A 6745-nucleotide genomic window follows, 5' to 3' on the forward strand; every position below is an offset into this window, starting at 1 on the left:
CTGTTACCTTCCTGCAGTGTGTGCTCAGAACAGGACCTCGTATGCCCTCACCCCTCACGACCCTCAGCCCCTGTGGGTGTTAAAACCTACGCACAATACCGGGCATGGTGGCGCACACCTGTCATCCCAGCGGTTGGGAGGCTGAGGCAGGAGCATCATAAGTTCAAAGCCAGCTTCAGTCAAAAGGAGGCCCTAAGCAACTCAGTGAGACCCTGTCTCTAAGTAAAATGCAAAATAGGGCTACAGAGGGGGCTCAAGGGTTAGGTACCCCTGGGTTAATCAAATGGGAGTCACAGATAACCACACACCTCTTCCTGAGGTCTAGATTGTCCCTAGCTGATCTGGGACACACAGCAAACTTCAGGTTCTGTGGGAATCGTGCTGATACTCAGAGAAAAAAATTGCTCAGGGAAAAAACACCCAACACAAATGTCTGTGCACGTCTGGTACAGGAGAAAGGTTTTTTTCCTTCTGATATTTTCTACGTACCAGCTCTTGTCTCATAAAATTGCCAGGTAGGTGCCCTTGGTAGGCTGTGCAGAGGGAGCCTTCTGGGATGGGATGACCACCATTATTGGTGGATGAGAAGCAGAAATACAGTGATTGACAGGTGAGATACAATGCTCCATAGATGATGGTGGTGATACCATCAATGAAGGAAGATGGATTAATGATGCTCAATTGATAGCAATCCTGTCAATAGATAATAGAGGAACAGGTGATAGCTAATGATGGGTGATAGAGGTATATAGAGGTGACAGATGCGTAATGCATATACAGGTGACAGATAAATGATGTGTGGATAGAAAGGGGATAGATGCAACGTAATGGTACCTGGATGATAGGTAATGATTGATAGATAGATAGATAGATAGATAGATAGATAGATAGATAGATAGATAGATAGATAGACTGGGTTGGTTCTCATGATAGGCAAGGTGTGTCCAACTTATGCAGCTGACATTGGGGCAGATGATGCTCAGTGGTGGGGTCATGCTGTGCACAATAGCACATTCAACAACCTCTCTGATGTGCACCCATTCCCTACCTAGAGCACCACTTCTCCACCTTCCCCAAGTGCTGACAGCCAGATTCTTGTCCCCTGGTGCTCAGAATCCCTTTGCTAAGACCTGTTCCTAGCAAAGGGAACATTAACCTTGCTCTGCTGTGGGATCCGCAGGAATGGACAACAATGAGTACCTGGTCCTCTACTGGAATGCAGGCTCAGGCGGGCTTCCTGCCAATGAAACCACTATTGCAAAAATTCCAAAGGAACAAGGCTATGCCACCAGCCTCATAAGTATTTGAACACCTGATTCCCCTCCCATCCAAATGTCAAGGGACCAATTTCCTCTGGAGGAAAAAAAAAACAAAACTTTCATCCTTCTCCGCCTCCTGAGTTGGTATCTGGCTCCACTCCGGCCCTCTCGGATGGTTTTCAGTTCAGAAGTTCTCCTCATTGCAGAGGTTTGGGGTTCTTGATTTATATTTTGCCTTCTCTCCTTCTATGAACCTGTCTATCTTCTTCAGCCCCAAGGAATCAGAAAGCTCTTCAGAGCCTGGCTCCACCACCTGTAATTCCAGTAGCTTGGGAGGTTGAGGCAGGAGGACCGCAAGTTAGAGGCCCACCTCAGCAGTTTAGCGAGGCCCCAAGTGACTCAGCGAGACTCTGTCTCTAAATAAACAAAAAAGGGTTGGGGATGGGGCTCGGGAGTCGAGTGGCCCTGAGTTCAATCCCTGGTACCCAACACCAAAAGTAAGTCTTGGTTGAGGTCACTCATAGCCTCTGCTGATTCAGGATCTGCTCTTTTGAAGGTTTCTTTCCCCTGACTGCATCCAAATGGCCTCGGGGTTCTTTGTCCCAGGCAAAAGCGTGCGCCCTTTGTGTGGCTGACCACCCACTTCCACTCGCAGGAAAGTGGCACCAGGGCGTGAGCTGCGTGTCCCGCGGTGACCACTGCCACCACTCGCTGAACCATAGCTCCCACTACTTCTATGGACTGCCCTTCACCCTGATCAACAACTGCGACCCTTACAGGCCCCCAGAGCTGGGGGTCACAGTGGCTGCCCGGTTCAGCCGCTACACCCGAATTTTGGCTCTGGGCGTCCTGACACCCATGGCTGCCAAACTCAGTGGCCTCCTCTCGGATTCCTAGACCGCAGTCGGGCACACAGCCAGCCTCGTCTTCACCACGTGGTTCTCCAGCTGTGGGTTCCTGCGACTCTGGAAAACTGTGTGCTAATGCGGAACCACCAGGTCACCGAGCACCCCATGGATGTGGGGAGCACCACCAGACGGATGCTGCAGGAAGCCACGGCCTACGTTCAAAGGTGGAGACCCTCACGATCCGGGGTGGGGGGCAGTTTCTGAGCTATGAGCTACCCTGGGGTCCCATAGCAGCAAGAGCATTGAAAAGGTCCAAACTCACACTTCACTCACAAATGAAAGGAAGCTATTCTTCTTCATGGCTACATAGTAATCCACAGTGTATATGCTGAAGGATTTCTTTATGGAGTCACTTTGCCCATGTCTGTCATCCTAGCAGCTGGGGAGGCTGAGGCAGGAGGATGGCAAGTAGGAGGCTAGCCTCAGCAACTGAGAGAGGCCATAAGAGACTCAGTGAGACTCTGTCTGTATAAAATATCAAAAGGACTGGGGAAGGGACTTAGTGGGGAAGCACCCCTGGGTTCCATCTCTGGTGCTAAAAAAAAAAAAAAAGAAAAGAAAAGAAAAAGGAAAGGTCCAACCTCTTTGTATGAATTGGTTTCCACACTTGGATCTCTGCGTTGAGTTACCGGGTTGCACTGGAAAGTATCCAAGTAGTGGTCATGCATCAGGGACTCTTTCCAAGGCCCAGGGAATGCCTGAAACCTCAGAAAGTACCCAACCATTCATATATAAGTAATAAATATTCATACATATAGTATAATATATAACTATTTTCCTATGCGTACATACCTATGAAGATATTTAATTTATAAATTAGGGAAAGTCAGAAATTAGCAGCACCTAATAATAAAATAATAATGATGGCAATGTTCTGTAACACAGGGTGGGTGGGTGGGGTGTCCCGTCACTCCCTCTCAAAATATCTTCCTGTAGCATACTGACCATGGATATTGTTTTACTCAGACAAAATTGCCACTGTGACCAAAGGTCCCAAGAGAACATTTGGAGAAGGAAGAGTTTATTTGGGGCTCATGGTTTCCAAGGTTCAGTCCATGGTTGGCCAACTGACTCCATGGTTCTGGCCCAAGGGGAGCAGAACAAAATGGCAGAAGGCCCTGGAGGAGGAGAGTAGCTCAAGACAGGGCACAAGGAAGCAGAGAAAGCTCTGCTCACCAGGGACAGGATAGAGACCCCAAAGGCACAGTCCAGGGATCCCCTTCTCCAGCCACACCCCACGTGCTACAGTCACCACCCAGTGAGTTCATCCAAGTGGATTAATCCACTTCTAGGTCACACCTCTCATGATCTAATCATTTTACCTGTGAACTTTCTTGCATGGTCTCACTCATGAGTTTTTGAGGGGACCCCTCACAGTAAAATCCCAGCAGGTGAACCCAGGTCACGGATGTAGCACATTCAAGGTCCACTGTGGACACCATCATCTCCCGTCCATAATTCCAGTGGTTTTCTAATTTCACAAACAAAAACAGGCCCTTTCTCCTCTTTGTGTCCCAGCTGCACGTCCACACTCCTCTGGTGACCTTGAAAGCCTTCCTCAGGAGAAGATGCCATGGTTTATACAGAGACAACGTAGAGGGGATGGAGTGGTTTGTAGGTAAGTCAAGATCAAGAAAGGGTGAGAGTACACCCAACTCGTGTCACTTGTTTGTTCATTTCTTCCCAGTGATAGTCTAATTTTGCACAAAACCAATCATTTCGTTAGCAGTCAGTTTTGTGAGAAGCTGTCATTCAGCGTCACCCTTAGTGGTTACAGGAAGATGAGAGAAAACGTTAGCTTTCAGCATCGTGGAGGAAAAGGGCTCTGCTTTCGGGGCTTGGGGACAAGCTAGAGAGAAGAAAGAACTTGCAGACTCTTTCATCTGCGAGGGTTTCCTGGAGACATGGAAGCCCTCACAGGTCAGGTGACATGTTTTTGCACGAATATCCTGACATCTGAACTACGTGAGAGGCACATGTTCCCAAGGAGGACAGCAGCTCACGTCCCTCGTGAATTGGCCTCTGTGCCTTCAGAGGTAGGAAGGACCGCTGGTCTCCACGGTGCAGGGAGATACTGCTGGGTTTGCAGGTGTCCCGTGCTCTTCTGATAATGGCCATCATAAACTTTGCTGCTATTGGTTGTGGTTCCTTCCATGTGGGCTGGAATCTGTCATGGCTTTTCCCCGCCCCAGCCACCCTCTTACCCTTTTATTAGGGCACTTGACCCCACCGGCACTGCACATCAAAACCATGCCTGCTGACGACGTCCTGGATATTTCTTTGCAAGTCTCTCCTGATTTTCGAGGTGACGCAGTGCTAAGAAGACCTGGGCATGACAGTCTCAGAACCGTGATCACACATATCCCTGTAGTCTCTGGGCAGGGGGCTCTTTCTGTGACGGTCCAGTACAAGGTGGCTTGTGCATAGAATGGGAAGCTCATGCCCCCAGCTGAGACCCGTGTGAGTGCTCTCTCTGACACCTTTCACCTTCTCCACAGTTAAAGCCCTCCAAGCCCTTGATTAGAACCGTCTGAAGAACTCCACAATCACCTATTGGAACTCCGATCATGGAGGGTTACTGGAGGCCACAGATGAACACCAGCAGCTGGGGAGGTGCAACGGGATCTACAGAGATGATGGGCTAGCCACAGGGAGGAACAGAGACAGGGAGCCAAAGGAGTCCGCATCGGAGGTTCCAGAGCATGGAGACTATGGAGGAGGAGGGGGAGATGATGATGAAGAGGAGGAGAAAGAGACAGAGGTGGAGGAGGAGATGGAGGAGAAGAAGGAGGAAAAGAAATTAAAGGAGGAAGAGGAGGCAGAAGAGGAGGAAAGGAGATGAAAAAGAAAGACAAGGAGGAGGAGGAGGAGTAGGTGGAGAGATGATGTTGATGATGAGGAGGAAGATGAGAGATGAGGAGGGGGAGAGGGAAGAGAAAGAGGAGGAGAATGAGGGAAAAAAGGATGGGAAAGAGGAAAAGGATGAGAAAAGGAGGAGGAGAAAAAAGAAGAGAATTTGGAGGAGGAGGTGGTAGGGGAGAGGAGAAGGAGGGGAGAAGGAGGAGGAAAAAGAGGAGGAGGAATAAAAGCAAGAGGAGATGAAGGAGGAGGAGATGTAGGAGAGATGAAGAGGAGGAAGAAGAGGAGAGATGAGGAGGAGGAGGAGAGGGAGAAGAAGTAAAAGGAGATGGAAGAGCAGGAAAAGGAGGCTGAGGAGGAGAAGGAGGAAAAGAACGAGGTGGAGGAGAAGGAGGAATATGAGGAGGAAAAGATGGAGAAGTAGGGGAAGATAAGGAGGAGGAATAGAAGTAAAAAATGGAGGAGGAGGAGGAGGAGATGGAGAAGAGATGATGATGATGATGCAGAGGAGGAGAAAAGAAGAAGAGGAGAAGAGGGAGAAGAAAGAGAAGGAAGACAAAGTTACAGAGGAGTCAGAGAAGAAGGAGGAGGTGAAGGAAAAGGAGATAGAGGAGAGAAAATGATGAAAAGGAGGAGTAGGAGAGATGAGGAAGTGGGAAAGGAGAATGAGGAGGAGATGAAGGAGAAGATAGAGGAGGAGGAGGAGAGGGGGAGGAGGAAGAGGATGAGAATGAGAGAGATAAGAAAGAGGAGGAGAAGGAGGAGGAGATGGAGAAGAAGGACAAAAGGGAGAAAGAGCAGGAGGAGGAGGAGAAAGAGAAGGAGGAGGAGGAGAGGAGAAGTAAGAGATGAAGAAGAATGAGAGGAAAGAGATGAGCAGGAGAAGAAGAAGGAGCAGGAGGAGAAGAAGGAGATGTAGGAGGAGAAGAAAGAGCAGGAGGAGGAGGAGAAGGGGAAGTAGGATGACGAGAAGAAGAAGGAGATTAAGAAAAGATGATAATGAGGAGGAAGAAAGATGAGGAGAAAGTGGAGGATATAGAGGAGATGGAGAGGAAAGAGGAAGAGGAGAGACGTTGAGGAAGAGGAGAAAGAAGAGGAGAGATGAGGAGGAGGAAGAGGAGAGAGATAAGGAGAAAAAGAAAATGGACAGGGAGAAGGAGGAGATGGAGGAGGAGGAGGAGATGCAGGAGGAAAGAAGAAAGAGTGGAGGAGGAAGAGAAAGAGAGGGAGGAGATAGAAGAGAAGATGGAGGAGGAGAAAGAGGAGATAAATGAGGGGAGAAAAAGAGAAAGGAGGAGGAAGAAAAGGAGAAGCAGGAGTAGAAAAAGACAGAGAATATTGAGAAGGAGGAAGAGATGGAGAAAAAGGAGGAGGATGAGATAGAGGAGGAGGAAGAGGAGAATAGGGAGTAGAAGAAGGAGGAGATGAAGGAGGAGGAGGAGATGGAGAAGGAGGAGGAAAAGAAGAGAAAGAAGGAGAAATTGGAGGAGGAGAAGAAATAGGAGGAGAAATAGAAGAAAAAAATGATGAGAATGAAAAAGAGAGATGGGGAGGCAGAAAAAGAGAGAGAGAAGAAGAAGGAGTTGGAGGATAAGGACAAGGAGGTGGAGGAGGAGGAGAAGGAGTGTGAATGAGAGGAGGAGGAAAAGGACGGGGAGGAGTAGGAGAACGAGAAGGAGGGGAATGAGTAAGAGTAGGAAGAGGAGTAGAGATGAGGTG

General features: G+C 48.8%; 1 pseudogene; it reads left to right on the plus strand.

The window, feature by feature from the left end:
* The first annotated feature begins 1182 nt into the window (after nucleotides 1–1182).
* Nucleotides 1183–6745, plus strand: part of LOC144371212 (arylsulfatase D-like) — a 6402-nt pseudogene continuing 839 nt past the window's right edge.

The sequence above is a fragment of the Ictidomys tridecemlineatus genome, chromosome 16 (assembly GCF_052094955.1).
Source record: "Ictidomys tridecemlineatus isolate mIctTri1 chromosome 16, mIctTri1.hap1, whole genome shotgun sequence".
NCBI classification, from domain to species: domain Eukaryota; kingdom Metazoa; phylum Chordata; class Mammalia; order Rodentia; family Sciuridae; genus Ictidomys; species Ictidomys tridecemlineatus.